This window comes from Malaclemys terrapin, chromosome 4 (assembly GCF_027887155.1).
Source record: "Malaclemys terrapin pileata isolate rMalTer1 chromosome 4, rMalTer1.hap1, whole genome shotgun sequence".
NCBI classification, from domain to species: domain Eukaryota; kingdom Metazoa; phylum Chordata; order Testudines; family Emydidae; genus Malaclemys; species Malaclemys terrapin.
Window position 1 is genome coordinate 94469999 of NC_071508.1, and position 19108 is coordinate 94489106.

Genomic DNA, 19108 nt, shown 5'->3' on the forward strand with positions numbered 1-19108 from the left:
CAGAGCTGCACAGCCGGACAGTGGCAGCTGTTCGCCAGGCACTCAGCTCTGAAGGCAGCGCCCTGCCAGCAGCAGCACAGAAGTAAGGGTGGCAATACCATACCATGCCACCCTTTACTTCTGTGCTGCTGCCTTCAGACCTGAGCAGCCGCAGAGTGGCAGCTGCTGACTGAGGGCACAGCTTTGCAGGCAGCAGTGCAGATGTAACGGTGGCAATACCATACCATGTCATCCTTACTTCTGTGCTGCTGCTGGCGGTGGCTCTGCCTTCAGAGCTGGGCTTCCGGCCAGAAGCCGCCGCCACGCTCCAGCAGCCTGCACTGCTCTGAAGGCAGCGCTGCTGCCAGCAGCAGTGCAGAAGTAAGGGTAGCAGTACTGCAACCCCTTTTCCTCCTACAATAACCTTGCAATGCCCCCACAACTCCTTTCTGGGTCAGGACCCCTACAATTACAACACTGTGAAATTTCAGATTTAAATAGCTGAAATCATGAATTTTATGATTTTTAAAATCCTATGACGGTGAAATTGACCAAAATGGGCCATGAATTTGGTAGGGCCCTAATTATACTGTAAGATCTATAGGGCAGGGACGATGACTTTCTATTTGTTTTGTAAAGCCCCTAACACACTTTGGGGTGCTGTAAAAATAAATCCATAAATAATAACTAGTAGTATCCCTTTATGATTCAGTATGATTGGATTTATATGCAAATTACTGAATTAAAATGTTCAATTTTCCATTCGGGGCCAAATTTTTAACCAGGCTTCAAAAGTAGATCTACCCCAGCATATAACTTTGCATGCACATATACAAAACATAGGTGCATTCACATTAGATAATTGTGCCTTCAAATCACCATTTAGAAAGCACTTACCCCATCCGTTTACACAAAAGTATGGTTCACATATGCAGAAATATGTATCCATTAAGTTCATGGTCACATTTACAGCAGCTGGCTGAAAATTTGGCCTTTGTGTCTTTTTGGCTAGTAGTATGAGTATTATAATGATAAAATGCATCCAACCCTGTACACCTACGTGTACCTCGGGGTTTCCAATGACATTTGCTTTACATTAATTGCTTTGATTATAAATACAGTCTGATATTGGACAGGTGGTTGTAGTTTAAAGGACACTGTGAGGATAAAAAATCCTATACTAAAAATAGGTATTTAAAATCCCATCAGCTTTAATAATCCTTTAGGTTTTGCATTTCACTCAGTTTGGATAGTGAAATGAGAGTGGTCAATTACTCTTGTGGTTCTCCTGCATTGGCTATAATATTTGAGTTTCCAACAGGAGAATGTTTAAATAAGAAAAACTAAAACATGCCCTTTGTTATCCAAAAACAAATTAATAAGAATATTTTTATCATATAAGACTTAGATTTTGTAAATAAACACAAAATCTACACTTAAGCCTTAAACTATTAGACAACATCCCCTTAATCTGTCATACATATCCTGTGACACCGACACCATAGTAACCTACTAAACCCTAGTCTTTTCATTCATGGCTGATAGCCATACTGTAAGAAATGTCATAAACATAAATAATAAAAGTCACTACCCTGAGACAAAAGCAGCTGGAGATTTAAATTCTCTCAATGATCCATTTCTGCTGCCTGGGAAACCACGTCAGATTTTTTAACGCCAGATATAGCTTTTCATAGATAATATAGTTCCAAAAGCTGTCACATCTGCTAGCGAGCAGGAGAAAAACCAAAGACGGCAGATTCAGAGCAGTGGGAGGGATCAGCTGGAAAGGAGGGGCAAGGAGAGAGAAGGGTTAGGCTCAGATGAGAGGAAGGGGGAATTAGGGAAGAAGGAAAGGAAATCAGAGTTGGAAGGAGTGATTGGGAGACATCAGAGAAATGGGCATAGAAAATGATCAGCTGGACAAAAGAAAGAAGGAAGTAAATGGTAGCAGGAATTGTTCTTTGTTATCACACAGTATTTCAGATCCTAAAGCAAATTTGCTCGTGTGATTTGTTATTTCATCAGCTTCCCTGATATAATTATAGTTTCACTGGTGCATAGGGCAGGTGTATAAGCTCTGATTGTGTCATTGTGTGTGTACGTATGTGTATACACACACACACACACACACTCTCTCAACGTGAGTGAGAGAGGTAGGTAGCAGGGTGTCTGAGGTTTACTTGATTATTTTTTATTTAAAACAATTTCTTATGGCAACTGAAACACCACTCTGACTGAGTAGTTCTACCCTGTGGGCATCACCATTCTGCTCCCAAGCTTGGTGGGTCATGTCCTCCCTGGACCAAGAGCACAGCACTCTTAGATACTGGCTGGGAAAAAATATCAGCCCAGTGTCCTCAGTTGATGCTCTGAAAAGTGTTGAAGGACTACAAAGAGGGGCTGGGGGAGTTCGTCCAGTCCAGCCAGGCTGCAAGTTCACACAGGAAGTCTGTGGCAGAGCCAGGAACTGAACTGAACTTTGATCTCCTGAGTCACATCCCAGTGCTTTAGCTGCAAGATCTAGAAGAGTAGCCTCACTGGGTCACTGTGTTCTGAGGGTGGGGAGAGTTGAAGTTGGAGCCAGAGAGCACAGGAAGGAATCCCAGAGAACCCCCCAAGCAAAAGGAAAACCCCATTAAAACTCACTGAGATGCAAGTCACAACAGTGTAATACATTTCAAGTATGGCGGACTAGATAATTATCCATGTGTTTGGGTACGTATAATACACACACTATTTTATTGCTTTCCAAGCCCTATAGAATCCTAATGTTTACTGTTCTGAGGTTTTTGACATGATCATTATTTACACCATATCATAGACATTCATAGCACTTTGCAGACAAAACAAAACTGTCAGGTTCCTTCCCTAAGAGTTTTCAAATCTAAATGAAACTTTACAAAGCCAGGGATAACAACTAGTAAAAAGTGGGTGGAGGGGGAAAAGGTGAGGGCTAATGGCAGGAGGCCAGACTTGACCTCTCAAGGTCACTTCCTGCCCTGCATGCCTATGATTCTATATTTGAAATGGGATCTGAGAGTGCAGTGTCCTGCCATGATCCCTCTCTGTACCTTGATCTGAGGCCCTGGGCTTTGGAAATGCTGGTTTGGGTGTTTTGCTTTCCTAAAAGAAGAGATTATGTTTGCTGCTGCACTATAACTTTTAGTATTTCAAGTCCTTCATTATTTTCTGATAATAAAGCTGTATGTCTGGCAAGATGGGTGCACCATGCAACCTAACAGCACTGCAAACCAATGTAATGCTCTAAATCCTGTGTGAACACATACCCAGGCATACAGATTAATATTCCATTAGAAATAAGATTAGGAGAGATTTATTTGTTATGTTGCTGGGTTTATTTTGTGACAGATGAGAAAGGCAATGCAAACTCCCTACATTTGATGCATGGCTTTTACCAAAAGGATGGGAAGGACCATAAAACTAAATTGTTGGCTTTTTTCTTTTCTCGTCCGTTAAGAGCAAAATAGGCTACATAATAAATATGTCTTTCCTGAGCTTATTGTGAACAGTATTTATTGTCATGCTCCTTGGTGGGTTTAGACATCCTGGGCCAAATTCACACCTGATGACATAAAAGCTCTTCTAAAGGAAGGAGCTTTCGCACTGTGTGAAGCTAATACTATCACAACCCAAGCGTTAGCCAGCTTCTTTCTTTATGAAATAATAAGGCTGTATCTGTTTTCACAATATTATTATTCACATTAGCATCTAGAGGTCCCAGCTGAGATCAGAGCACTATTGTGCTGGGCACTGTACACACACACACACACACACACACACACACACACACACAATCTCTGCCCTGGAGATTTTACAATCTAAATAGATATGACTGACAAAAGGTGGGAGAAAGGGAACTACTATCATCCTCATGTACAGATGAGACACAGAGATGAAATGACTTGTTTAAGTTCACACAGGAAGTCTGTGGCAGAGCCAGGAACTAACTGAACTTTGATCTCCTGAGTCACTGCCCAGTGCTTTAGCTGCAAGATCTAGAAGAGTAGCCTCAATGGGTACACCTACACAGGGATAAAAGACCCGCATTGGCCCAGGTCAGCTGACTCGGGCTTGCAGAGCTTGGGCTGCAGGGCTACAAATCACAGTGTTGACGTTCAGGCTCAGGCTGGAGTTGAGTTCTGGGACTCTCAATCCTCGCAGGATTCCAGAGCTCAGGCTTAAGCCTGAGCATCTACACAATGACTTTTTAGCCCCGGAGCCCAAGCCCTGTGAGCCCAATCAGCTGACCCAGACCAGCCACAGCTTTTTTATCCCTATGTAGACGTAGCCTTTCTGCTCTTCTTATTAGGTCTACTGGAGAATTAGGTTAGCAAATACTAACGTAGCACCATCAGCAGCACTGCTTTTCCCAGGCTCAGACTCAGAGATCATAAGAACATAAGAATGGCCCTACTGGGTCAGACCAAGGGTCCATCTAGCCCAGTATCCTGTCTTCCAACAGTGGCCAGTGCCAGGTGCCCCAGATGGAATGAACAGAACAGGTAATCATCAAGTTATCCATCCCCTGTTGCCCATTCCCAGCTTCTGGCAAACAGAGGCTAGGGACACCATCCCTGCCCATTCTGGCTAATAGCTCCATGAATTTATCTAGTTATTTTTTGAACCCTGTTAAGATCTTGGCCTTCACAACATCCTCTGGCAAGGAGTTCCATAGGTTGACTGGGCGTTGTGTGAAGAAATACTTCCTTTTATTTGTTTTAAACCTGCTGCTTATTAATTTCATTTGGTGACCCTAGTTCTTGTGTTATGAGATCGATCCACAGGACTCACTCTCATCTGGTTCTGCTGAGAGGGGGACACCTCTCAGCCACCTCTCTCACCACTTACATTTGCCTCCAATCACAGATAGACACTTCCCTACATTCACAGCCCCATTCCATTTACAGTGGACACTCCAGGCACCATACAGACCACCTGTAGAGTCCCTGGGGTGCATCCAAAAATGGAGGTGGATTGTTTTCATTTTTAAAAAATCATGTTTTTCCATATGCTCGCCACTTGCCATCATAACAGACTGCTCCTTAATTCAAGACACTGTGGAGACATTTGCTAAGCTTGCCCTTCCTTAGGACTCGGTATATAAGGGCAGAGAGATCCCAAGCCCTGATTCTCCATCTTCCTGCACCTTGCAAAGTCATCTAAATCTGTGCAAAGGGGGTGAAAAATGGTACCAAATCAAAATGGTAGCATTTTACACTCACTGTGCCCAGATGTAAGTGCCCACACAAGGTGCAGAGCAATGAAGACTCAGACCCCAGGATTCTTGCCTTAGCAATGTGGTGGAAATGTGCTGAGATGGCAGGAGCATGCCACCTGATCATGACGACACCAGCAGCTAGGCTAGCAAGGTTTTGGAGACAATTTTAGCTACTTCCAAACAATAATTAAGACAAGTTGATTCCCCACTTATCATAATGTAGGTAATAACCCATTGCTTTGCACTCACGCAGCTCAAAGTGCTTTATGAAAACACTAAACCTTCCACCAGCCTGTGAGACTGGTCAATTGTATTATCCCCATTTTACAGATGGAGAAACTGAAGCACAGAAATGTAAAGTGACTTACCCTAAACCTAGGGTGACCAGGTGTCCGGTTTTCGACTGGAACACCCCATCGAAAAGGGACCCTGGCGGCTCCGGTCAGCACCGCCAACCGGGCCGTTAAAAGTCCGGTCGGTGGTGCTGCGCACTAAGGCAGGCTAGTCCCTACCTGTCCTGGCTGACACCGCGCTGTGCCCCAGAAGGGGCCAGAAGCTCCGCTCTTAGGCGGGGGGGAGGAGGGGCATGCGCTTCGCATGCTGCCTCCGCCCTGAGGATTGGCTCTGCACTCCCATTGGCCGGTTCCCAGGGGTGGTGGTGCCTGCAGGCGAGAGCAGCACGTGGAGTCTCCTGGCTGCCCCTGCCTAAGACCCGGACCTGCTGGCCACTTCTGGGGCGCGTGCAGTGCGGTGCTAGGACAGGCAGGCAGTCTGCCTTAGCCCCCCCGCTGCACCACTGACCGAGAACTGCCCATGCCCCAACCCCAAGATCCAACCCCCCGCCCCAGCCCTGAGCCTCCCACAACCTGGAGTATCCTCCTTCACCCCAAACCTCTCATCCCTGGCCCCATCCCCGAGCCCTCAACCCCTCGATTACCCCAACCTCCCTGGCTCAACCCATAGCCCCCACCTGCACTGCAAATCCCTCTGCTCCACCCCCCAGCCTGGAGACCCCTCCTGTACCCCAAACCCCTCATCCCCGGCCCCACCCCAGAGCCTTCACCCCCAGCTGGAGCCCATATCCCTTCCACACCCCAACCCCCTGCCTCAACCTGCAGCCCCCTCCCACACACCGAATCCTCTGGCCCCATCCCCCAGCCTGGAGCCCCCTCCTGCACCCCAAACCTATCATCCCCACCCCAGAGTCCGGACCCCCAGCCGGAACCCTCACCCCCTCCCAAACCCCAACTCCCTGCCCCAGGACGGAGCCCCATCCTGCACCCTGAACCCTCATTTCTGGCCCCACCCCGGAGCCCACACCCACAGTTAAGGCTCTCACCCCCTCCTGCACCACAACCTCCTGCCCCCACCCAGTAAAAATGAGTGAAGGTGGAGGAGAGGGAGCTATTGAGGGAGAGGGAATATGGTGAGTGGGGGGCAGGGCCTCAGGGAAGTGGCAGAGGTAGGGTGTTCAGTTTTGTGCGAATAGAAAGTTGACAATCCTACCCAAACCACACAGTGAGTCATATAAACTGAGCTTAGAACCCAGACCCTCACTGACCCTCGGCCCCCTGCTGTATCCACTACAGTACACTGACCCTGCAACCACAATTCAGTAACATCAGGTCAGACCACACCTCCTCTCAGGTATCAGTTATTTTGTCACCCAGTTCTCAGACTGTAGAAGAGATGGGAATGGGAGGAGCCTCTGATTTGTAAGGGCAACAGCAGCATCATATATAGGGCTAAGAAACATTTCTAATAACAGGTTTTGAAGGGAACAGGAGCCTGATTTTTATTTTATCCAACTATGTTAATGTTTGACTCTTATGTAAGGCCAAGGCAATCAATCTAAAAATAAAAGTAATATCAATACTGCTCAAGGGTTAATTCAGCAGTGTAGCAGCAACAAACACGCTGCCACCCAGGAACCTGAGTTTGCCCGTTAGATACCATACAAGAGCCACGTTAAATGGATATGGTCTGATTCTCCCCTCCATTATACCTGGTTTATACTGTAAGCTATAGGATAGTTTGGATTAAGAAGTAAGTAGAAATTAGGTTAACTTGAGTACAAAACCTAAGTGTAGAGGAGTAGGGGAAACTGAAGTTGCTAGTGTGAGAAAAGGCAAAGATAAGTTGGAGACAGAGTGTTATGGGAAAGTAAGAGTTAGCAAGGACGTGACCCAGGGCTTTGTTACCATGATGTTTTGATTATAACTGGTTTAAGCAACGTTTTTAATAAGTGTTTGTGAAAATTGTGAATGGTTTATTCAAATGTTATCTATATTGCTAGTATGCGAAGGACATTGGTGCAGATGTTAATTTAAATAATGTGCAGTGTAAAGAGCCTATAAGAAGATGGAAGAAATCTAGTTATGGTAAAGGACAGTTTAATGTTCATTAGTATTATACTAGAGTATAAAAGGAATAGTTTTGCTAAATTGCAAGGGAGAGCTCCAGTTAACATCCAAAGGGCACCATTCGGTTCCAGGATGATAAGGCTGTACTTCACTCTGTTGTCAGTGGACTTATCACCCATTGACACACCATTCCATCTTGGACTGGGAGTATAATAGTAGCATTTGTGTAAGTAGTATTTACATGCCTGTTTGCTTAACTAATCATTTTTCTAATAAAGTTTGGTTGTATCATTCAAAGTGTTGCCTAGTGATCCTCTACTAAACAGTTTTTCTGCAACCAACCTAGAAGCTTGAATCTGAAAACCAAGTTGGGTTTTCTTGGACCCTTATGTTTAACAACTCAATATTAACTGGAAACATTTCAGCATAAAGGTTAACAAATGTTTACAACATTGATATAACCCATTCATGTCAACAGAGATACGCAGGAGCAAAAGTGATATGATAGAGTGAAGAATTGGTCCCATAGTTTAGATCCTGATCTGACATGGTCTGAGATTGCTGTGATGATAAATGTGCTCTCCTCTAACCCCTGGGGCTGAGGAGGGTATGTTAACCTCCGGAGATTCTGTCACTGACTGAAGAGGAGTGTTAACTGGACTCTCCAGACCAAGGAGGTGACATGGGGCCTTAGATACCATCCTTCTACAAAGATAGATAGATAGATAGAAAGATAGATTAGATAAACCTTGATTATCAGGAGCAAAAATAATGTAGTGTAGGTTTGAAAATAAAATACTGTATGATCCAGGGGAATGGGATGTATGTAGTTAAATGCATTTTTACTTACAATTAGAGCTAATCTGTCTAATTGTTTCAAACAGTTTACTCAACATATTCTCTCTGCTCATGAATTGTCTTTGAACAGATTGTGATTTTTATGAACACATCAAATAGTTTTGACAAAGATGTTTGACGTGTGGGTTGTTCACAAACTGTTCACAGCAAATATCCATTTAGGTACTGATACTCAGAATTCGTTATTTGACGTTTGGGACTGGTCACCCAGCTCACATGCTATTGTTTCTGCTCCATGATAGGATGGCTGGACTTTTACGAAGTACGTACACTTTCCTCTGGAAGGAATTTTAGTCATAAAACAAATTTTGTTTCTCAGTTAACTGAATCTCACCTGCTGGGCCCCAAATTCTCTCTCATGAGTATTCTTACACAAAAAATTTTGTTCACATGAATGTTCACAGGCAGCACACCACAGAGGGGCACTCACAGGCTGCTTTGAAGCCCAGCTGCTAATTTCACAAACAGGTCTTTATACTAGTTGACCACCTCTATTTACTGTTAGCTTATTTATAAGCCATTGTTCATACATATCAATGTGCTGCACAATGTGAGCATCAATGCACAGCCTTATCACATGTTAATAACTAGACTGCTTAGGGGAGAGAGAATTTATACAATGCCAGGACAGCAGCACCCCTTTCACAAGCAGCAATTTAGGGATTCAGCTGCACTGGGCATTGTCTTATGGATGGTCTTCAGAAAGGGGGATTGGCTATTGATCTTTTCAGCAAATGCCTCGTTTTGTACATATTCCCAAGCCCCACCTTTGAGTATTCACTCACCAGCTATGTGCTTCTCTTCTTCTTCTCAGACTACTTCACTGTTCGGTTCTCCAGTACATTAAGTCATTAATATCCTGGCAAACAAGAGGACAAATGGATCAGTAAATATTACTGGACAATTGCTACACAGACCTACCTTTTCCGTATAGTGTGTGTGTGTGTGTGTGTGTGTGTGTGAGAGAGAGATCACTTAGTTAAAAGAGATTGTGTGTACATTGCCAATGTAATTTGACAAATGGTTTTCAAATAGTATGAAGTTAGCCAGTTCCCTGATACTTCAGATATACACAGTGTTACGACACGATATGTCAGTAGCTGTGCTGAAAGGGTCTTAGCTGACATAGCAAGGGAGAAATCCAGGGATATGGGCATGAGGGGTTTTAGCTGGTGAATCAATAAGTATCTTTGATAGGTATGGTGAGGGTCCCTGCAGATATAAGGGGGCTCCCTGGAGATATTGCTACATCTTGCAAACAGACAGCAAGCAGGCATGTTCCTGACATGGGCTGTCTGCTTTCCCAAGCATCATCAGGGGTGACTTTAACCTTCTTCGCCAACTGCCAAGACAAGCAAGGCATTTTCATTCCACACTCCACATTGTTGACAGCTTACACTAACAGGTCCCAATTGCCACATCCCCATAAGAGACACACATTCTTGCTTGTCTAAAGGGGACAGGGTGGTGAAAGAAAGGAGATCTCACTGACTGTCCCACTGTGCAAACGCCAGTAGAGGACAATTCCGCGTGAGAAGAGAGAAAGGGCTGCAGGGAAACTACCACTGCCATCCAGCAAAGCTGATTGGTGGATGGTGTCGCTGGGCTGTAGGAGCAAAGATGGAGTAAATTTCTTTCCAGAGCAGTCCAGCTCTCAGTTTTCTTTCCCTTCCAGAACCAGACCTGAAGGAAAATGCTCCACAACCCGCAAATTGCTTCCCTCTCACATTGCCGTAAAGTGGTACTGCCAACACACACGAGCTCAGCATATGCATTCCTGGCACTGCTAAGATTGAAAATGCAGCTCCGAAGAGAAAGGGTTAACCCATAGAAGCACAGCCACAGGAGAGCTGAGACGTTAGTTTAAACTGACAAACCTAGTCCTCTGTAAACAGAGGAAACAAACCACACAAAACAGCAGCCATTAGAAGGTTGTTGTTTTAAATCCAGAAAGCAAACCCAGTGACCGTCCCCAGACCTGCGATCTGAAGCTTACCCCAGATTTCTCACTGCTCCAGAACCAGTGGTGAGGTGAAAATATTCTCACGCTGGAATCCGTTGACTCTCCGAGAAACTTGAGAGAGAAAGGAGAAGGCAAGAGAGAGCGGGAGAGAAGGGGGCGGAGGCAGCTCTGACATGTTTGTACAGTGCCTGGTTCACCTGGCTGTGAATTTGATTTCAGGGTGTGGTTGTAGATGAGACACAGAAATGTTCAGCGCTGGAAAGTCTCAGGCTCTCACTGCAAAGAGCATGATGAATGCTGACACTGGGGCCTCATGGGATCCTCCTTCCTCCTCCTCATCACCATCTCCCTTTGGACTCTGGAAGGGACAGGAGAGAAAAGGTGCTCAGAGTTGCACCAGAGCAATGAGGTTTGCTGGGTCTCAGACAAGAGCCTCTGCAAGGTCGCCACCTTGCACCCCTCCTCATTGGCTGACCTATTAATGCTCCGACTTGCTCGTTACCGCGCTTCTCTCGTTTCCACTGCCTTGGGGCCTAGAGCTGCTGCAGTTCCTAATGAATCCCGACATCTCCTGCTGTGTTGTGAATTTCAGGATCTGCCACAAATTCCTAGTCATTCCTGGCAGCGGGAGCTTTGATCATTTGATATATGTCTGGATAGATGATAATTAATTTGCATTGCAGATGTGCAGCACATGACCTGGTGCCAATACTTTTCCTCTGTAGCTTGCTATGAGTCAGTGCTGTGTGGTTTACTGTCTAGTATCATCCCATAATCCTCTTGCTCCAATTGTGCTGTAGCTCGGAGCTTATTGACTCCTGGAAATATACATTTCTGCATCAGTGACTTCTGTCTGCTGGAACTTCAGTCAGCAGCGGGGGATGGGAAGAGGTGGAACGTGGATGAGGAACAGGAGGAGGTCAGAGTTCATGTCTGCCAAAGCCATCAATAGCTCTTTCCCTAGAGCAAACAAAGGGGATTCTTGCCTTATTGCAACAGTCTATTGCAAACAATGCCAGTCTAACACCAAGATGATTAGGTCCAAAGAGCAAAGATAAAAATACCTCCACCCCACACCGTGTAATTTACTCCCTTTTGTTTGTGTGTGGGGGGGGGGGAGGGGGCGGGGGGGGGGTTGCCAACATGGTATTAAATAAATAAAAAATCCATGATGTAAGTAACCCTGATCAATTAAACTGACATGGGCACCACAGACAGACATTATGGCCCAGTGGAGGGGGCAGAGAAGTGGGACTCAGGAGACCTGGGTCCTAATCCTCACCCTGCCACTGACTTTCTGTGTAACCTCGGGTAAGTCACTTCACCTCCAAGTGCCTCAGTTTCCCCTCCCACTACTTCTCTTGTCTATTTAAATTACAAGCTCTTCAGGACAGGGTGTCTTTTACTATGTGTATGTACAGTGCCCAGCACAATGGGCCAGGGTCTCAGCTGGGATCTATAGGAACTACTGTAATACAGAGAATCATGATAATAATACTGAGGGCAGGTCTACACTAGAAGCGCTACATTGGCGCAGCTGCACCAATGTAGCTGTGCCGCTGCAGCATGTCTAGTAAAGATGCTCTATGCCGACAGGAGAGCGCTCCTGCATTATTCTACAGGTCCTTGTCTGATGAGGCCTGCCAAGGAGATTTCCTACTGGTTCTCTACAGCAGCCTCTCTGGTATCTAGGAAGTAAAGTTAGCCAAGACCCTTTCTATCTGGGGATTGGCCTGCCTGCTCCTATTGGGACATGTAAAGTTGGCATCCCATGAGCAGTTGTAACCAAAAAAGGAGACATTTTTATTAGTGATGGCAAACACCAAACAGTGCTCAGAAGAGAGAAGGGCCAGCATTAGCCTCCCAGCATCTCTCCCTTCAGAAGACTGCAATTTGAGCTGTAAAGTGCTGCCATGTGGAAGATCAGAGCATGAGCCCTTGTTTGCCAGGTTGGCAAGGGATGTGCCTGCTGCTGAGATGTGTGTTACACTCTTGCATATTGTCATTAGCAACTGCTACTTCCATACATTTCCACTGTGCCAGGCCGTGAGGATTGGTCTATATGGATAAGTTTGGGGGGAGCAACACAAAGAAATATCACTTATACTGTACAGGGAGTCACCCAGGTTTGGGACGGCCTTTAAATCTACACAAGAATGGTCCTCCATGGCTTTAAGTGTTTGGGAGCATCGCGCAAAGCCCTCTAAAACAAGAGGCACATCCTAGTCATGGAGACAGGCTTTGCCACAGTTAGAAGGGCCTGGCTTTACTTGCCAGAATGAGGACTTTGGATGGAGCCAGAAAAGGCCTGCCGACAGCAATTCCGGGCCTCAGGACAGAACAGTCAGTGGGCCCCCACGCACGCACAAGCCGCGCCCGCGCAGACACGGTCTGCCTGACATTTGGGCGATGCTGCGCCTGCATTGGCTGGTGCCCAGAGAGCTGCTGGCTGCGCTGCTGGGCGCGCTCTTCCCGCACAGCCAGGGCTTCCACATGCCTACCCAGTACCGTTGCCAACTGTCTAATCGTGCAAACCCCGCCCCGGCCTGGCCCCGACCCTTCCCTGAGACCACACCCCGTCCTGCCCCTTCTCTGAGGCCCCACCCCTGCTCACTCCATCCTCCCCTCCCTCCTCCTTTGCTCACTCGCCCCCACCCTCATTCACTTTCACCAGGCTGGGGCAGAGGGTTGGAGTGCAGGAGCGGGTGAGGGGTCAGGCTCTGGGAGGGATTTTGGGTGTGGGAGGGAGTGAGGGGTGTGGGCTCTGGGGGGGGGGAGTTTGGGTGTGGGATGGGGTGCAGGGTGCAAACTCTGGGAGGGAGTTTGGGTGCAGGTCTAGGTTGGGGCAGGAGGTTGGGGTGCAGGAGGGGGTCAGGGGGTCGGCGCTTACTTCACGTGGCTCCTGAAAGCAACCAGCACACCCCTCCGGCAGCGGCTCCTAGGCGGGGGGCCCAGAGGGTCTCTGCACATTTCTGCCTGCAGGCACTGCCCCCACAGCTCCCATTGGCCACAGTTCCTGGCCAATGGGAGCTGCGGAGTCAGTGCTCAGGGCGGGGGCAGCGCACGGAGATCCCCTCCCCAGAGGCCACAGGGATATGCCAGCCGCTTCCAGGAGCAGCGCGGAGCAAGGGCAGTGGGGCAAAGCACCCCTTTGCCCTCCCCTGTCAGCAGGCCTGGAGCCAGAGCAGCTTGAAGCCTGAAGTGAACCTTAGCAGTCTGGGATCTTAAATGAAGACCTGTAGCGTCATTCAGGGTGGGTGAGGAGGGGGCTCTAGCCCCCCTCTGAGTTTTGTACCCGGGGTCTCCTCACAGTGCATGCCCTACCCCAGCCGGTGCTCTTAATTGCCACACATCTTGAGTGTGATATGTGAAGAATTCTGTACTACTCCCAGCTTCCACCTTGGGGGCAGGGAGTTTGTTTATAAACAGAAGCAGGGTGATTAAGATAACAAAAGCTTTTTCATTAAATTAAGGCTCCTTAGATGATCCTGAAAGCACTGCCAAGCACTCCAGTTAAAAGATAGGAAACAAAGGGTAGGAATAAATGGTGAGAGTGGAGAGAGGTAAATAGTGGTATCCCACAGGACTCTGTACTGGGATTAGTGCTGTTCACCATATTCATAAATGATCTGGAAAAAGGGGTAAACAGTGAGGTGGCAAAATTTGCAGATGATACAAAATTACTCAAGCTAGTTAAGTCCAAAGCAGACTGAAAAGGGTTACAAAGGGATCTCACAAAATTGGATGACTGGGCAACACAATGGCAGATGAAATTCAGTGTTGATAAATGCAAAGTAATGCAGATGGCAAAATATAATCCCAACTATGCATACAAAATGATGGGGTCTAAATTAGCTGTTACCCATCAAGAAAGAGATCTTGGAGTCATTGTGGACAGTTCTCTGAAATCATCCACTCAATGTGCAGTGGTAACCAAAAAAGCTAAGAGAATATTGGGAATCATTAGGAAAGGGATAGATAATAAAACAGAAAATATCAAATTGCCTCTATATAAATCCATTGTACCCCCACATATTGAATACTGTATGCAGATTTGAGTCACCCCATCTCAAAAAAGATATACTGGATTTGGAAAAGGTACAGAGAAGGGCAACAGAAATTAGTAGGGGTCTGGAACACCTACCGTATGAGGAGAGATTAAAAAGACTGGGACTTTTCAGCTTGGAAAAGAGATGACAAAGGGGGGATATGATAGAGGTCTATAAAATCATGAAAGGTGTGGAAAAATTGAATAAGGAAATGTTATTTACTCCGTCACATAACACAAGAACTAGGGGTCACCCAATGAAATTAATAGGCAGCAGATTTAAAACAAACAAAAGAAAGTATTTCTTCACAATTAACCTGTGGAACTCCTTGCCAGCGGATGTTGTGAAGGCCAAAACTATAACAGGGTTCCAATAAAAGAGCTAGATAAGCTCATGGAGGATAGGTCCATCAATGGCTATTAGCCAGGATGGGCAGGGATCCAACACCATATTCTGCATGCCCCTAGTCTTGGTTTGCTAGAAGCTGGGAGTGGGTGACAGGGGACAGATCACTTGATGATTGCCTGTTCTAGTCATTCCCTCTGAAGCACCTGGTATTGGCCACTGTTGAAAGACAGGATACTGGGCTAGGTGGACCATTGGTCTTACCCAGTATGGCCATTCTGATGTTCTTATATAGAACCCCCCACTGTAACCTACTAGGAACCCTCTCCTCTCCTAGAGCCCAGGAGTCCTGATGGAGTCTCTCGCGCCGCAGCGTTAGAAGCAAAGTAAGAATATACTTACTAAAACATAAAATTTTAAACCTAACCAGTGTCCCTTAAGTGACTTGCCACAAGATGTCAGAACATGCTAGTATTGGAGCTGAGTGGGTCTAATATTTATTTATTTTTTTCTTTTATATAGGAATTAGATACAATGCGCCTGTAGGCTAATTGCTATGTTAAATGCCAAAAAACTAGAGTTTTCAAGTAGCCCCTGGAATCATGGTTAAAGTTGCCCCCTCCCCCCACCAAAATCTGAAGTGGCGCCCCTGATGAAGATTAGGACATTTCCCAGGATTTTTAGGTAAGACTTGGATTCCTAGCATCCTGTGCACTTTTGAAAATATAGACTTTCCCTTGAATCGAAGCTCTCTAGATTTTCCCTCCAATTACAATTTGTCCCGTGCCTCTTTCCAACACCGTGCTGCTGCTCCCCAGCCAACTGCTTCTTGGGGAGAACTACACAAGGAAAAAAAAAAAAAGAGATCACTCTTGCCACAGTTGCTGAACTGCATGTTGCTCTTTCAGACTGCTTCTCCCAACCCCAGGACTGCCTCCCCTAGGGCAGCCATAACTGGGGAACAAGAAAGACTGCAGAGTGTACTGGTTACCCTCACTGGCTCAGCCTGGTTATTTGATTTATAAATACAGCAAATTATTTGAACCACCTCACACCATGTCTCCAAAAGGGCTAAACTCGTTGCCTTATTTCAATCGGACGCTACGGGTCTCCTGTCTCTCTTTCTCCCTGCTTAGCCCAGCACAAAAACCAGCACCAGTACTCACCACCTGCTGCCACCCCCACACTCTCATCTTCAGTGGATCAGACTCAAGGACCTTTCTATTGGAGCAAGCCCCCATTAGACAGATATGTGCTGGAGACTGGGAGAGGGCAATCCAGCAGCAGGTTTGGCGCTCAGGTGCAATTTAGATAAGCACTCCAAAGTTTAGGTGCTTACCCAAGGCTTATCTGAACCATGCAGTCCTTGAGTCTGTACAACTGGCAGGGAATCTCACAAGAAGAGACTCTCACAGTGTTCTCATTTATTTTACTTAATTATATTATTTTTTGCACATTTGCTATCAGTTCTAGCTAGGAATAGTGTAAGAACAGCCTCTATTTCAGCACCTGCATCTAGCTAAGCAAGACCATCCACATCTTATTACTATTTGTATTACTGTAGTGCCCTGGAGTCCCAAGCAGGACAGGGCCCTATTTGTGCTAGGTGCAGTACAAACACATAGAACAAGGCAGGGACTGTCGCTAAGAGTTTACACTTTAATCCTGCTTCCATTCCTTGAAATGCAGAAGGGTGTAAGGATGGGGGTTGGTTTAGTCTAGCAGAGTTTGCTCATCCCTGTTGGAGAACTGAGTTCTGTCTGGAGACCACAATACATCCACATTCAGCGGTCTCACAGGCTGGGGCCCCCCAAGGTTATTTACAGAGGAGCTGCAACCCCTGACTACTGAGAGTTATTCAGGTTTGGGCCCTTGTACTGATACAGCAGGACCCCCATCAGGAGCACAAAGCATTTAGATAAGGAGACAGATTTGCTTCAGAAGGGACAAGAAAGTAACCAGCTTCACTTTAGAGCTGTAACTCCATCCAGCCTGGACATGACACTCAAGCAAAAGCTTGAGACCATCACTAGGGCAGCATACATGGCATTTTGCTATTGGTAAAATGCCAGTGGCTCAGCAAATGGTCCCTGTACATAATATTGCCCCCGTTTGGTTCTAAATCACTTCTATGCACTCGTTCAACATCTTGTTCCTTAAAATAAACTCACAGGCTGGTTGAATTGCAACAGAAATAATGTAAAGTTTAGTCCCAAAAATGTTCCATAGGTCTAACCACATCAATGCTGCCTTACCCGCCAGATATGGGTGGCAGGAGTTACACTAAAGGCACATCTGATGCTTCCTCCAAGGTAAATCATCCCTTCACTGCCAAAGTTACAACCAAAGGTCAGAACATTCTAGCTCTCCCATAGTCTCATTGTGCCACCTTGGGCAAATCCCTTCTACTCTAGTGTGCAGATCTGTAAAATGATTCTATTAACACCTACCTCACCCAGATACTAGATTTCATGTTAATTCATGCTGAATTCATGTTTCTTGAAGTGCTTTGAGATCCTTAAAGATGCTACAGAAGTACAGACTGAAATCTTTTGCAGAGGAAACAGGGACATAGATTATAATAACCTCTGTTCAGAACATCTATTCTAGGTCAATCATCTGAAGTAGACATATTAACCAAATTCAGATACAGTATAATCTATCTACTTTATTAGCCAGCAAAATGGTAACCGTCTGCTAATAGCTATAACATGCTAGTTTTATTATTCAACCTCCAGCTTCAACTTCTACTTAAACCTTATTTTTTGGTTGCTTTTTAAGACTCATGTGAGAGCTTTTGCTCATGTATATGATTGGCCTACACCTTTCCCTAGTACATATAAAACATTACATGGGCTGCTGGACAACTACCTCTGCTTATGAAATATTCCTGCTGGCCATATTTCAAACATATACATTCAACATTTAATGCCAAGTCAACCCCACTCTAGGTCTACCTTAGGGCACCACTACACTGGCAAAGTTACAGTGCCGGCAGTTACAGCGCCACTCAGAGAGCACAGAAGGGAAACCGTTGTTGTGTGTTCACACTGACAGCTGCCTGCGCAATAGAATGTTCACATTTGCGGCACTTACAGTGGTATTCAGAGCGGTGCCCTCTGGGCAGCTATCCCACAGAGCACCTCTTTCTCTTCCCCGCAGAGACTTGTGGGAAAGAGGGAAGGGGGCGTCACGGGGGTATCCTGGGTCCTGTCCCAATGCCCCATGATGCATTGCTTCACATCCCAGCAATCCCTGTGCTTCCATCTGTATTTGGAGCCATCTTTCAACGGTTTGTGTACTGCGCACCCTGCCTCTTTCGGGCAGCAGGAATGGATCCCAAACTGCTGACCAGTATGCTGCTCACTCTGACCAACACGTCACTAGTGGCAGTGGAGTTATTCCTTAAACTATAAAGACAAGAGGAATGCGACATTGATCTCGCCACGTGTAGTAGCTATGACACGCGATTGCTTGCAGTATTCACGGAGGTGCTGACCATAGTGGAATACGCTTTTGGGCTTGGGAAACAAGCACTGAGTGGTGGGATCACATTGTGATGCACGTCTGGGATGATGAGCAGTGGCTGCAAAACTTTCAGATGAGGAAAGCCACATTCATGGGACTGTGTGATGAGCTTGCCCCAGCCCTGAGGCGCAAGGACACAAGAATGAGAGCTGCCTTGTCACTGGAGAAGCACATGGCGATTGTACTGTGGAAGCTGGCTACTCCAGACTGCAACCGATCAGTTGCTAACCAGTTCAGAGTGGGAAAGTCGACCGTTGGACTCGAGTTGATGGAAGTGTGCAGGGCCATCGCATCCTGCTCCGAAAGACTGTGACTCTGGGTAACGTGCGTGACATTGTGGATGGCTTTGCACAAATGGGCTTTCCTAACTGCAGGGGGGGCGATAGATGGCATGCACATTCCAATTCTGGCACCAGACCACCTAGCCACTGAGTACATTAATCGCAAGGGGTATCTCTCAATGGTTCTCCAGGCACTTGTGGATCACCGTGGGCATTTCACAGACATTAACGCAGGCTGGTCCAGAAAGTGCATGATGCACACATCTTTCGGAACACTGGCCTGTTCAAGATGTTGCAAGCAGGGACTTTCTTCCCGGACCAGAAGATCACCATGGGGGAAGTCAAAATGCCCATTGTGATCCTGGGAGACCCCACCTACCCCTTAATGCCATGGTTTATGAAGCCATACACGGGGCAACTTGACAGCAGGAAGGAATGGTTCAACAACAGGCTGAGCAAGTGCCGAGTGACTGTTGAGTGTGAATTTGGCCGTTTAAAAGCCC

The 19108-nt window shown here is 46.3% G+C and overlaps 1 protein-coding gene across 2 annotated transcripts in view; it reads right to left on the reverse strand.

The window, feature by feature from the left end:
• Window positions 1-19108, reverse strand: part of PAK6 (p21 (RAC1) activated kinase 6) — a 50399-nt gene that overhangs the window by 19682 nt on the left and 11609 nt on the right. Inside the window, exons 1-2 of one of the 2 annotated variants that reach the window (XM_054026688.1) lie at window positions 10436-10666; window positions 9225-9298 (exon numbers count right to left, since the gene is read on the reverse strand). The gene's annotated coding sequence lies outside the window, so the exon portion shown is untranslated. Of the gene's footprint in view, window positions 1-9224; window positions 9299-10435; window positions 10761-19108 lie in introns of those variants that run through there. The other variant, XM_054026689.1, reaches the window with a different exon arrangement.